The following is a 13,926-nucleotide window of genomic DNA, read 5'->3' as shown; positions in this document are numbered from 1 at the left end:
CCTTCCAAGCCTTCTCCAGTTCTTCTCTGAGCCCTTGGTATTTCTCTAGTTTCTCATGTTCCTTTTTCCTGATGTTGCCATCGCTTGGTATTGCCACATCCACCACTACGGCTTTCCTCTGCTCTTTATCCACCACCACAATGTCTGGTTGGTTCGCCATTACCATTCTGTCAGTCTGGATCTGGAAGTCCCACAGGATCTTGGCTCGCTCGTTCTCTACCACCTTGGGAGGTGTTTCCCACTTTGACCTTGGGGTTTCCAGTCCATACTCCGCGCAGATGTTCCTGTATACTATGCCAGCCACTTGGTTATGGCGTTCCATGTATGCTTTGCCTGCCAGCATCTTACACCCTGCAGTTATGTGCTGGACCTTCTCTGGGGCCTCTTTGCACAGTCTACACCTTGGGTCTTGTCTGGTGTGGTAGATCTGGGCCTCTATGTCTCTGGTGCTCAGGGCCTGCTCCTGTGCAGCCAGGATGAGTGCCTCTGTGCTGTCCTTCAGCCCAGCCCTTTCAAGCCATTGGTGGGATTTGTTGAGATCAGCCACTTCAGTTATGTTCCGGTGGTACATCCCGTGCAAGGGCTTGTCCTCCCATGATGGTCCCTCTTCCAGCATCTCATCCTCTGTTCTCCACTGCCTGAGACATTCACTCAGCACGTCGTCTGTCGGGTCCTTATTCTTGATGTACTTATGGATCTTGGATGTTTCATCCTGGATAGTGGCTCTCATGCTCACTAGTCCTCGGCCTCCTTCCTTGCGGCTAGCGTACAGTCTCAGGGTGCTGGATTTGGGGTGGAACCCTCCGTGCATGGTGAGGAGCTTTCGTGTCTTAACATCTGTGGTCTGTATCTCTTCCTTTGGCCACCTTATTATTCCTGCAGGGTATCTGATCACCGGCAGAGCGTAGCTGTTTATTGCCCGGGATTTGTTCTTGCCATTGAGCTGGCTTCTTAGGACTTGCCTTACTCGTTGGAGGTATTTGGCTGTTGCCGCATTCCTTGTTGCCTGTTCAAGGTTGCCGTTTGCCTGTGGTATTCCAAGGTACTTGTAACTGTCCTCAATGTCTGCTATTGTTCCTTCTGGGAGTGAGACCCCTTCTGTGTGGATTACCTTGCCTCTCTTTGTCACCATTCTCCCACATTTCTCGAGTCCGAATGACATCCCGATGTCCGAGCTGTAGATCCTGGTGGTGTGGATCAGCGAGTCGATGTCTCGCTCACTCTTGGCGTACAGCTTGATGTCATCCATGTAGAGGAGGTGACTTATGGTGGCCCCGTTCCGGAGTCGGTATCCATAGCCAGTCTTGTTTATTATTTGGCTGAGGGGGTTCAGACCTATGCAGAACAGCAGTGGGGACAGTGCATCTCCTTGGTATATGCCACATTTGATGGATACTTGGGCAAGTGGCTTCCCATTGGCTTCAAGGATGGTTCTCCACAACCTCATCGAGTTTGCAATGAAGGCCCTTAGAGTTCTGTTGATGTTGTACAGCTCCAAGCATTCAGTGATCCATGTGTGTGGCATTGAGTCATAGGCTTTCTTGTAGTCGATCCAGGCTGTGCACAGGTTGGTGTGTCGCATTCTGCAGTCTTGGGCGACTGATCTGTCTACCAGGAGTTGGTGTTTGGCTCCTCTGGTATCCTTACCAATGCCCTTCTGTGCTTCGCTCATGTATTGACTCATGTGCCCACTTATCTTAGCTGCGATGATGCCTGACATGAGCTTCCATGTTGTGGAGAGACAGGTTATTGGCCGGTAGTTGGATGGGACTGTGCCCTTTGAGGGATCCTTCATTATCAGGATCGTTCGCCCTTCGGTTAGCCATTCAGGGTGAGTCCCATCCCTTAGCAGCTGGTTCATTTGTGCTGCCAGGCGCTCATGGATTGCAGTGAGCTTCTTTAGCCAGTAGGCGTGGATCATGTCAGGGCCAGGTGCTGTCCAGTTTTTCATACCTGAGACTCTATGTTGGATGTCTGCCACTGTGATAGTCACTGGATTCTGTTCAGGGAGGTTGCTGTGGTCTTCCCTCAGATCCACCAGCCACTGTGCATCACTGTTGTGTGATGCCTCCCTTTCCCATATACCCTTCCAGTACTGTTCAGTTTCCAGCCTTGGTGGGTCTGCTCTGTTGTTATTACCCTGCCATTGAGAGAACACTTTCGCAGGTTGTGTTGCGAACAGCCGGTTTATTCGTCTGGCTTCGTTATCTCTGGTGTATCTCTTTAGGCGGCTGGCCAAGGCTTGTAGCCTTTGCTTGGCAGTTTCGAGTGCTTCAGGTATGGTCATCTGGCTGTACCTCTTAGGCATTGGTCTTTTCATTGCACCTCTCTGGGCCTCTGTCATTTGGCTCACTTCCCTCCGAGCTGCCTTGATTTTTGCCTCCAACCTTCGTTTCCATGGTGGGTATTGTTTTTCATGGCTCCCATGGTTGCTCTTATAGCCAAGCACCTCTAGGATCACTGATGCTGAAGCGTATATAAGCTCATTGGTTTCTGTGATTGTTGTGGTAGGGATCGCTCTCAATGCTGCATTCACATCTTCCATGAGACTTTCTGATGGTACTTCACTTAGCCGGAAGCTCATGTCAGGCATCATTGCAGCTAAGATAAGTGGGCACATGGGTCAATACATGAGCGAAGCACAGAAGGGCATTGGTATACCAGAGGAGCCAAACACAAACTCCTGGTTGACAGAACAGTCGCCCAAGAATGCAGAGTGCGACACACCAACCTGTGCACAGCCTGGATTGACTACAAGAAAGCTTATGACTCAATGCCACACACATGGATCACTGAATGCTTGGAGCTGTACAACATCAATAGAACTCTAAGGGCCTTCATTGCAAACTCGATGAGGTTGTGGAGAACCACCCTTGAAGCCAATGGGAAGCCACTTGCCCAAGTATCCATCAAATGTGGCATATACCAAGGAGATGCACTGTCCCCACTGCTGTTCTGCATAGGTCTGAACCCCCTCAGCCAAATAATAAACAGGACTGGCTACGGATACCGACTCCGGAATGGTGCCACCATAAGTCACCTCCTCTACATGGATGACATCAAGCTGTACGCCAAGAATGAGCGAGACATCGACTCACTGATCCACAACCACCAGGATCTACAGCTCGGACATTGGGAAGCATTCGGACTCAAGAAATGTGGGAGGATGGTGACAAAGAGAGGCAAGGTTATCCACACAGAAGGGGTCTCACTCCCAGAAGGAACAATAGCAGACATTGAGGACAGTTACAAGTACCTTGGAATACCACAGGCAAACGGCAACCTTGAACAGGCAACAAGGAATGCGGCCACAGCCAAATACCTCCAACGAGTAAGGCAAGTCCTAAGAAGCCAGCTCAATGGCAAGAACAAATCCCAGGCAATAAACAGCTACGCCCTACCAGTGATCAAATACCCTGCGGGAATAATAAGGTGGCCAAAGGAAGAGATACAAACCACAGATGTTAAGACACGAAAGCTCCTCACTATGCATGAGGGTTCCACCCCAAATCCAGCACCCTGAGACTGTACGCTAGCCGCAAGGAAGGAGGCCGAGGACTAGTCAGCGTGAGAGCCACTATCCAGGATGAAACATCCAATATCCATAAGTACATCAAGGATAAGGCTCCGACACATGACGTGCTGACTGAATGTCTCAGGCAGTGGAGAACAGAGGATGAGATGCTGGATGAGGGACCATCATGGGAGGACAAGACCTTGCACGGGATGTACCACCGGAACATAACTGAAGTGGCTGATCTCAACAAATCCTACCAATGGCTTGAAAGGGCTGGGCTGAAGGACAGCACAGAGGCACTCATCCTGGCTGCACAGGAGCAGGCCCTGAGCACCAGAGCCATAGAGGCCCAGATCTACCACACCAGACAAGACACAAGGTGTAGACTGTGCAAAGAGGCCCCTGAGATGATCCAGCACATAACTGCAGGGTGTAAGATGCTGGCAGGGAAAGCATACATGGAACGCCATAACCAAGTGGCTGGCATAGTATACAGGAACATCTGCGCAGAGTATGGACTGGAAACCCCAAGGTCAAAGTGGGAAACACCTCCCAATGTGGTAGAGAACGAGCGAGCCAAGAACCTGTGGGACTTCCAGATACAGACAGACAGAATGGTAATGGCGAACCAACCAGACATTGTGGTGGTGGACAAAGAACAGAGGAAAGCCGTAGTGGTGGATGTGGCAATACCAAGCGATGGCAACATCAGGAAAAAGGAACATGAGAAACTAGATAAATACCAAGGGCTCAGAGAAGAACTGGAGAAGGCTTGGAAGGTGAAGGCCACAGTGGTGCCTGTGGTGATCGGAGCACTGGGGGCAGTGACCCCGACACGGGTGAGAAGGGAGTTTATTTTTTTGTGTGTGTGTGTGTGTGTGTGTGTAAATATAACAAGTGGCTGTGGCAGAAAGGTTATTACATTCTGTGTCCATCCATTATTCCGCCACCCACGGTTTGCAGTGCCAGCATATTGTCTAATCTTGCATCTGTTGGCTCACAAAGCCCCATTAAAAAGCCAGACCACTCTGATAAGTTTACGGTCTTAATACGCAGTGACATAATTAAATTGAGTATTTAATCTGGCCATGGGTGCAGAGTAGACCAAGAACCCCTGCTGGGCATTCTAAACATTCTCATGCTCTACAAAGAGAAGATTTGCAGGCAATGTACAGGACATGAAGTAGATTTAAGCAGTCATTCGATTTCATCTGCACAGTTGTGTTCTATACAGTTATAAAATCCAAAGTTGAAAACACAGGTATAAAGGCTGTCATGTGCTTGAAAAGTGAATGAAAGTCAAATGTTGGATGCACCCCAAAAGCCAACGAGGACTGTCCCAGTATCAGACCCATTTTAGTCAAGTCAAGTCATTTAGTCAGTTATTTTACATATACTATTATTACACTGCATTAATTAATATACAAAATATTAATAAAAATTCAATGTGCAATCATTGTTACGAAATCCAAATAAGTAGATCGAATAATGTTATGACCCAATTAGTGGAACCTAGTTAGATGTGCTGCAACTATAAATCTGCTGGGTCTCATAAGTGGAAACACTGTGTACTAGCCCTTAAAATGCCTTTAAATGTGTGCTATGTGCTATTAAATTCGATTACCCAAAAAGTAAACAAATAAATAGATATCTGGCAGCCTGATCTTGTCTTGAATATAGGTTGTATGAGTGTTTTGAATGCCAAGCCAGATCAGTCAACCCTAGCAGACAGACCAGGGGCTAAGTAAGTAAATACTAGCCCATTCTTTCATGTAAGGCACCATCATCCATACACCATACATACAGTCTGACCAACAGACCTTTTTTACAGTCCACATTGTGACTGCATCACAGTTAATGAAATATAGAACTGTGGGGTACTGTAAATAAAACTGGAGGCAAACACATTTACAGCTGCTACACAAATAACATCTCATTAGACATGATATTCCTGTAATTCTGGAACCCACCAACACAGCAAACTATCATCTGCAGTCAGTAATGTAGTTCTCTGGCCACAGTAGGCCATCATTAAGTCATCATGGTTGTTCTCTGTTTACCTCTGTGCAACAGACACAGTTTAGCCACTGGTAACAAATCAAACACACATTTGAACACAGTTCACGCAGCAGGACGCAGCCAAGGGATGCCTGCCCCTGACCACAGCTTCCACTAAGTCTCAGCCTAATATAGTTCACTTACTAGTCTCTAGCTACCATATGGCTTAGCACCTATAAATTATAACTTTGTCCTGGCTGTACAGTGCTAACAGATACTTAATCAACACCATGCTAAGTTTCCAGTGACATTATCCACACAGAGTTTAGAGTCAGTCTGTCCTTGAAGTGTCCCTACCTGTTTGTTACCAGACTAACAGAAAAAATGCCACAGCTGATACTTTGCAAAACAATTCACCAGGGCACTGACCAATCCTTTCAGTTTTTCAGTCCGTTTTTGGTTGGCTGGAGTCATTATTAAAGACTATGTGTTACGTTAAGGCCAGATAGTATAACTGAACTTGATCCCACACTGGTGAAATTAACCTCAAGGGTTAAAGAGCAACAACACAATTTATGCTTATAGACTCTCACTTATTCAAGTAGTAAAGTATTACAGCTTTACACTGCTATACTACATGTAATGCTTGTTTGTTTCAATAACTCGTATTAATAGTATATGTTATTTGTGTTTTTGTTTTTCTGGTTTCTCTTGCTGAACTCTGAAATTTCCAGTCTGGAAAATTAAAATGTTATCATTTGCTTATCTTAAAATCACTTGAGTAGAGACAACCACCTAAGTGGGCACATAACTAATCAAGAAAAATGATAGCACATGTCATATTTTTCCCAACATTACAAATAATCTAAAATAATTGAGTAATGGTCATCACTGATAGGAGGGGATAGCATATTTCCTGGCTTATACTAAGCCATCAATTTAGTTAAGAGGCAACAGAAACAGATGGTGGGAAGAGACAAGGGTCTGCAAATTTTCACTGACAGCAGCTCTGCTGGACTGTCACCTATTGTAAATTAATTAAATATCCAAGAGAGGGAACTGTGTTCAGAAAATCCACTGAAAACCTTGACCTGCCATTTTCCCTGATAGCTCAGCTCAGCTCAGAATGCATGTTTTCTCATTTTAAACTCAGCACACAGAAACGCCACATCTCTATTTACAATAATATGTAAACAGTAGATCTAAACGGCGGCTAGTGGTTCGACTATTATGATGGAAAATCTGATTGTTTTGGGCAGAATATGAAAAACAAAACAAAATAAGAACTTGAACTGCGAAACTTTGGACATCAGAGCTGTCTGCTCTTGTCCATCACAGGTTAACACTTGCTGCTTGAATAAACATCATGACTCTATGCGAACACAACTGGTGAATGTCTAGCTTGTAGACTTCATAATGGTGGGTTCGCCTCATGTGTGGGAAAAGTTAACTGTGGACTGGTTTCTGCCCACGTCGGAGCTAACACGGGAGTAGCCGGTGTAGCTAACGTAACCTGCTACTGAACCGTTGAACAATTTCAGACAAAGCCTAAATGAAATCAGTTCCCACGCAGTCTTAAGTTACACCACGAAAAATATTTACGTAAAATATAATATAATAGTATAGTGTTTTAGTCAGTAGCGTTACAGTCCGTGTCTGTGCGGGACCGACGCGGGTCACTCAGAGAAACAACTGGGGACACACATACGCAGTCGTGTCTTAGTGGGACGAGCAGGACGAGCAGAGGCGGATCGCCACTCACCTTACCTGCTGTCGTCTCCAGCTCCTCGGACACTTGCTCCAACCTCGGGTTACAGGGCAGCGAACGAGTTTTCCCTCGGCTTCAGTATCCAGCCTGTTCACATCCAAGGACCTTCAGCGAGGACTTAACTTCTTTCTCCGTAGTTAGCAGACTTCCAACTTCCACCGTCGCTTTGTCCGCACTTGACTGCCCACTGGGGCAACCGCCTTCCTCCAACGATAACTGAACCTAGAAGAGGAGTTGGCCCGCGTAGTAAAAAAGTGCTGTTTGAGTTTTTTTCTGCTTGTTTCCACTCGGCACGCTTCTCCCTCATATATAGCCGGTGAGTAGTGGTGGGAATGACTCGACGGTGCGCTCCGAGTCCAGCTCTCTGCAAAGCAGTAAAAGGGGGTTGGCATAGCGGCATGTGCTGCTTTCATAGGCTCCTCGTAATTTCTACTACTACACCCCAGATTAGCAAATACCATGCGGTAAACGGAGTCATAAAACGCATTCTAGTTTCTATGACAATTAAATTTTGTATTGTTGCCTATCAAACTTAAATCATGGTAGGCTACTACCGTGTTGTCATCGATGTGCGGTCTACATGTAGTGTTTTCCACAGCAAGCGAACACAGCATTGGTGCTACAAAGTGAAAGATGGATGGCAGACCCCCACTGGCCAAGTAAAGACATGCCGGCATGCAACACGCAGCTCCGTTCGCCTCACAACCCACCGCGACACTCAACCGTCTGTGTCACGCATAAATAAATATTAGGGTCTGTCACAGTGATGTTATTCGTGCATCATTACTTGTTTAAAGTTTGCATTAAATAAGTTAAGTATTCATGGAGTAATGTTGTCAGAGTACATTTTACATTGTATAAGTAGATTACAATGGGGAAATTCTTCTTTTTTCAGCAGCATGACAATTTTCAGAACAAAGGAAAGAAAAGATAACAACAGTAATAATTGTGGAAAAGGAAACAACAATTTAATTAATTTAATAATAGTGCAAAAAAGTATTGTTTTAGCATTTTATATTATAGTCTTAATCATATATGTTTGAGGTCTTGATATTTTACAACATCATATCATAACCTTTTTTTGTTGTTGTTTTTTTACACCTAACATTTTAATAATCTGACATTTAAAATGAGTTCCAATCAGAATGTATAGTGATTCAAAGTATAATATTTTAGAGCTATTCAAGCAGCTTATGCAGTTAATAAAACCTTCTGCAATGTTAAACGTTTTGATTACCATTACCTGTCTCCATGCACAAAACTGTTATTATTAGTATTGCTGTTGGGCAGAAATTAGTCAGAAGCAATCTTGTAAACACATTAAGTAATGTCTGTTGAAATTTCAAATAGCAAAGCAAAAGTAAGATCACAGTCTGGAGAGAATTTGCTGAAAGAAACAAAAGAGAATCACAGAACTGGGCATGCTGATGGACCGGTGATCTCCAGAAATGAATAACTGCAGTGCACTCACAACACACAAACGAGCCCTTAATCCAACAGAGTGACTACAAATTAGAGATTGACACAACTTAAAGTTTCTATATGTGAAGTATTTGAGCAGGCTGTAAATGTAAGATATAGGTTGTGTATTTAGAGCACAGGCGTGTATTGTTTCGCTGGGTGACAGAGACGTGAGTTGGAAAAGTGGGAAAGGAGAGTGTGAATGAGACAGTCTGTGAGTAGCAGCACACTGCATTCATGTCTCTGTGAAAAACACTGAGCCATTCATTCCTAAAGTTCACACACACACTTCCAGCTTTGGGTCACTCTGAGAACCAACTTCTCTTTATAGAGGATCTGGTTGGAATGGGGGATGGAGGGTTTGATGGAGGCTGGGGGAGGTGTGGGTATAGTGGGTCAGAGGGCTGCTCCCACCCTCTGCCTGCCAGGCTCCACTTCTAGTTTGTTCGTTACCATAAAGGTTTCACTCTCTGCTCAAATCTGCTCTAATACCCACACAGAAATCCTTAGAAATATCTCCAATCATGCACAATATTTTCTTTAAGGCCTTACAAATGTGCTCATATAAATTTGTATTCAGCTGAACCACCCACAACTGACCTAAGATGTCAGGGTGTAGGTATTTATTTTGCTTTTTTTTAATTAATTTTGCTTACAGGCCTTTATCAGGAGGATTTCTAGTAGCACCACTGAGAAAAATAAATTTCCAGCTTACTGCCATGTCAGCAGCTTGTGTAACGAGTAGTACATAAGGCATGCTTCTGATTAGAACAGAAACACTTTTTGGTCTAAAAGTCCAAAATTATCTAATAAAAGACAAGGGAGACCCGAAATAATTTTGTTAGGGTTACCTTGTGCCCTCTCCTGACTGGCTGTGGCTCTCCTAGCTTTGTCAGACAAATGATCAAAACAAAACCTATGTCGTTTTATTAACATTAGCCAAACCATGTCAAGCTGCGACGTTACTAGGCTCAACAGTTTTGGTATTTATTTTGGTCTCACTTAATGTTATGTCTGTAACGCTTTAGTAAAAGCTGATGCTTAAATTGGTCCAAGGAGACAAATTATAAGGTCCGCAAGTTCATTGACCTGATGGTATAGAACAGAACAATATTTAATGGTAAGATTCGTCATATGATAGCACCACTGTGTGGCTTCATAATAATCCCAAAGCAAAGTCTCCTAAGGATAACACATTCATTGAGGTCAAAACTATTAGAAATATACACACAAGATATAATTAATTAACCTCAAATTTAATTTGTTAACTCTTTAGGAATTATTTGCTGCATTAGCTCTCACCTTGATTTAAAGAGGACAGTTTTGGTCTGAAAGTCTGAATATGTTTATCAACGAGCTTTGTGAATCAGAAATGTTTCTATAGAATTTAGAAGAAAGATTCATGATGGTCACCAGACTGAAAAGGGTGACAAATGGTTTCCAGCAGTTGACCACACTTACTAACAATAGTGTTCATAGAGTAGCAAAGATAACTTGGTGTCTGTATTGATGTGCATTTTTAAATTAAATCACAAACTTCCTGAAATCCTAAAATGACCTGTTCTACCAGAAAACTGCCCAAAGCTGAGAACAGAGGCCAGCCCATGTGCAAGGGGATGACAGCTCAGGTCCTCCAGAGCCAACGTCCCGCTGGTTTTACTACGCTCCCTGCTGATCACCTCGATCAAGTGTCAGCTGGCTTTTCCAGCTGCTGATGGACTGAACACACCGGCTCAAGGTGATCAGTAGCAGCTGTGGCAGAGATAGGTGGAAAACCAGAAAGACAGAGTTTGCCTTTCATGTTGTAAGTTATCTGATTTCAAATGATTGGCTGACACAAAGCATGAATAGCTTTAGTATTATACTTTAGTATTATACTGTAGAGCAATGGCATATTAATGTAAAGATACATTCATATGATAATAATATCTTAAACAAAGACAGGTCAAACAGCCCCCAGAGTCACTTGTACACCATGTTGGTACTGTCCTGAACATTTTTCACAATGCTTTGCCTGTTTCTATTTATTGTTAGCAACCTGTACCAGTAAGTAAATAAGACAACTTTTAAATGTGTTTATGGGTTTTCTCAAAAATATTTATATTGGTGCAAGAAATGAATGTGGATGATGATGATAATGATGACACCAAACATGAGAAGGAGAGAAAGAAAGAAGAAGTCAAGGAAGTGGCCTAAGCAGCAAGAGAAAGGGAAACAGGTCGGTGGCAGGTCACTGGCACCAACACAGGAGAAAAGAGAGAACAAACAAGAAGGCAATTGGAGAAGGGAGTGGGAATCAGGAAAGTGAGAAACGAGCACATACACATGATTATCTGATGATTGAAGTGGTTTTATATATTATATTGAAGTGGTTTCATTTTTCTAATTATAAAATTTACCTTAATGGTATAGTGATTCTCGTATGCTTCATAGCCTGGATGGTTTTGGAAAGAAACTTGTGAAAAACTATCTACATCTCTAGATAATTTTATATTGATGGGACTGGGATTTTGATATTTTAATCATCTTACTATATATCAATGAATTTACTTGCTTACTTGCTTTTTTGCTCATTAAAGTTCAAAGTTTGCAGTTAAAGTAACAGCTTTTACCTTGCAGCTGTCATGAACCTGCTGGCTTAGTTCACCTTTGCTTTTCAGTCATGTGATCACCAGGTGTTTCTTATCAGTAATTACTCTCCAGCATTTAAGCTTCAGCACTCACCTGTTCCGTTTGCCAGATTGTTCGTTCAAGCACCCTGTTTGTCATCTGTCCAGCGTTTTCAGTAAGTTCATGTTTTTTTTACTCGTGCCTGTATGTTGGCCGTGCCTTTGCCATTTTCCTGTCTGCTGATTTTGGATTACGGGTTCTGACTACTGCCTACTTGACCTCTTTTTTTGCCTGCCATTTGGTTTATAGTATTAAATCCTGTTTGCTTTAACTCCTGTCTCCCGTGCTGTGCATTTGGGTCCTTCAGTCCTGCTTGCTCACGCTGAGCTGTGACAGTACAATCTGTCCAGCCTCAAACCCAGCCAGCTTTTTATCTGACGGGTGTTCCCACCCCGGATTTCTTTTTTTGACAGAGTGCGTCTAATCCACCATGCTGTTCACTTGTCCTGGATTACCTGAGGACCTCCGTGTTTCGCGGAAGTCCGTGTTTCGCCGCTCCGCCGTCTTGGCCCGGAGAAGGCCATTCTTGTCCTTGTCGTCTCTGAAGAGGAGGCCGTCCCTGTCGGCCCTGAAAAGGAGGCCGTTCTAGCTCCTGTTGGCCCCGAAGAGGAGACCGTTCTAGCTCCTGTCGGCCCCAAAGAGGAGACCGTTCTAGCTCCTGTCGGCCCCAAAGAGGAGGCCGTTCTAGTCCCTGTTGGCCCCAAAGAGGAGGCCGTTCTAGCTCCTGTTGGCCCGGAAAAGGTCATTCTTGTCCTTGTCGTCCCTGCCTCAGTCCCTGCCGGCCGTGAAGAGGCCGCTCCTGTCTGGTGCCTTCTGCTTTCCTGTGCACAGGTGTCATGCTTGGAGGTGCCGGTGGTTCCGGCAGGAGCACGTTTGCCGTTTGGTTTATAGTATTAAATCCTGTTTGCCTTAACTCCTGTCTCCCGAGCTGTGCATTTGGGTCCTTCACTTCTGCTCGCTCACGCTGAGCCGAGACAGCAGCTTGCACTTATTATGTATTTAAGGTATTTTGAGCTCGTAGATTCTCCTCATGTGAAAGTCCTAGATCTGTGTGTGACTGATCCAGGCTTATCCAAATACACAAATTAACACATCCCGTGTGGTGAAAGTCTACTTATCACCAAAAATATTCCAGCAGCCACAACAACTAATACAAATTAGGAGGAAGCTGCTGATAACCTGAGGCTCAATAGTATCTGTAATCTTCTGGTCTGTACAGGTGCTAAGTGAAAGTTAAGCAGGGTGGACATGGGACTGAAGGTTGTGAATAGCTGGATGATAGACTTGATAGTCTTGTTTATTATTTGGCTGAGGGGGTTCAGACCTATGCAGAACAGCAGTGGGGACAGTGCATCTCCTTGGTATATGCCACATTTGATGGATACTTGGGCAAGTGGCTTCCCATTGGCTTCAAGGGTGTGTGTGTGTGTGTGTGTGTGTGTGTGTGTGTGTGTGTAAAATTTACAAACAAATCAAAGAGGAGTGACTTACCAAAATTTAATAAACATCAAAACCATTACTCTTACAGAACAAAGTAACCGTAAGTTAATAAAGTGTGGTTTCTTAAATATCAGTTCTCTCTTATCTAAATCCTTGTTAATACATAACTTGATAGGTGACCATCACATGGATCTGTTCTGTCTCACTGAAACCTGGCTGCAGAAGGATGAAAATGTTACTGTAAATGAGTGGACTCCAATGAGTGACATCAACTATCATGTTCCTAGAAGTACCGGTAGAGATGGAGGAGTAGCAGCAATTTATAACTCAGACTTTTAGGAGGTTTAGGAGTATAAACCTAAATATAGTTATAACTCCTTTGAGAGCCTCACCCAGCTTTCTCACCCAGACTTTAAAACTTAGACGCTACTTGTGTTTTGTATTGTTTACCGTCCTCCTGCTCCATATTCAGAGTTCTTAACTGAATTCTCTGAATTCTTATCTGACTTAGTTCTTAGCACAAATATAGTCATTGTAGTGGGAGACTTTAACATTCACATAGATGTTGACAGCAACTGTCTCAGCACTGCTTTTAACTCATAAATAGAGACTATTAGTTTTACTCAGCGTTTAAATGAACCCACTCATCGTTTTAATCATACCCTCGATCTTGTCATGACATATAGGGTTGAAATTGATAATTTAATAGCTCTTCCCCAAAACCCTCTGACCATTTCTTATTAACTTTTGAATTTACCATAATTGACCTTGCAGCAGCTGAAAAGGAATTTTGCTATATAAAATGTTTTCCTAACAGCACCTTAAAAAGCCTACAGCTAATTTAAAATGCTGCAGCCAGACTGACTGACTTAGAAAGAGAGATCACATTTCTCCTACATTAGGTTCACTGCACTGGCTGCCTGTAAAATGTGGGATAAAATTTAAAATTTTCCTACTCACCTACAAAGCACTTAAGGATAAAGCTCCTTCTTATCCTAAAGACCTCATAAATCCTTATGCTCCCAGCAGAACGCTTCATTCTCAGAGCGCTGAGCTACTTGTGGTTCCCAAA

The 13,926-nt window shown here is 43.7% G+C and overlaps 1 protein-coding gene and 1 long non-coding RNA gene across 4 annotated transcripts in view; one reads left to right on the top strand and one right to left on the bottom strand.

Annotated features, from left to right (window-relative positions):
• The window catches only part of plxnb1b (plexin b1b), a 75,381-nt gene extending 67,690 nt beyond the window's left edge, over positions 1–7,691 (bottom strand). For 2 of the 3 annotated variants that reach the window (XM_029151135.3, XM_029151139.3), the window contains exon 1: positions 7,278–7,691. The gene's annotated coding sequence lies outside the window, so the exon portion shown is untranslated. The remainder of the gene's footprint in view (positions 1–7,277) is intronic. The other variant, XM_029151136.3, reaches the window with a different exon arrangement.
• Positions 7,692–11,303: 3,612 nt separating this feature from the next.
• On the top strand, positions 11,304–12,327 carry LOC129604131 (uncharacterized). The gene is made up of 2 exons (XR_008694787.1): positions 11,304–11,529; positions 11,828–12,327. It is a non-coding gene; the product is annotated as an uncharacterized LOC129604131 (long non-coding RNA).
• The last annotated feature ends 1,599 nt before the right edge of the window (positions 12,328–13,926 follow it).

The sequence above is a fragment of the Betta splendens genome, chromosome 5 (genome assembly GCF_900634795.4).
Source record: "Betta splendens chromosome 5, fBetSpl5.4, whole genome shotgun sequence".
In the NCBI taxonomy this organism is placed as follows: Eukaryota; Metazoa; Chordata; class Actinopteri; order Anabantiformes; family Osphronemidae; genus Betta; species Betta splendens.
This window is presented reverse-complemented; position numbering and strand designations above follow the sequence as displayed.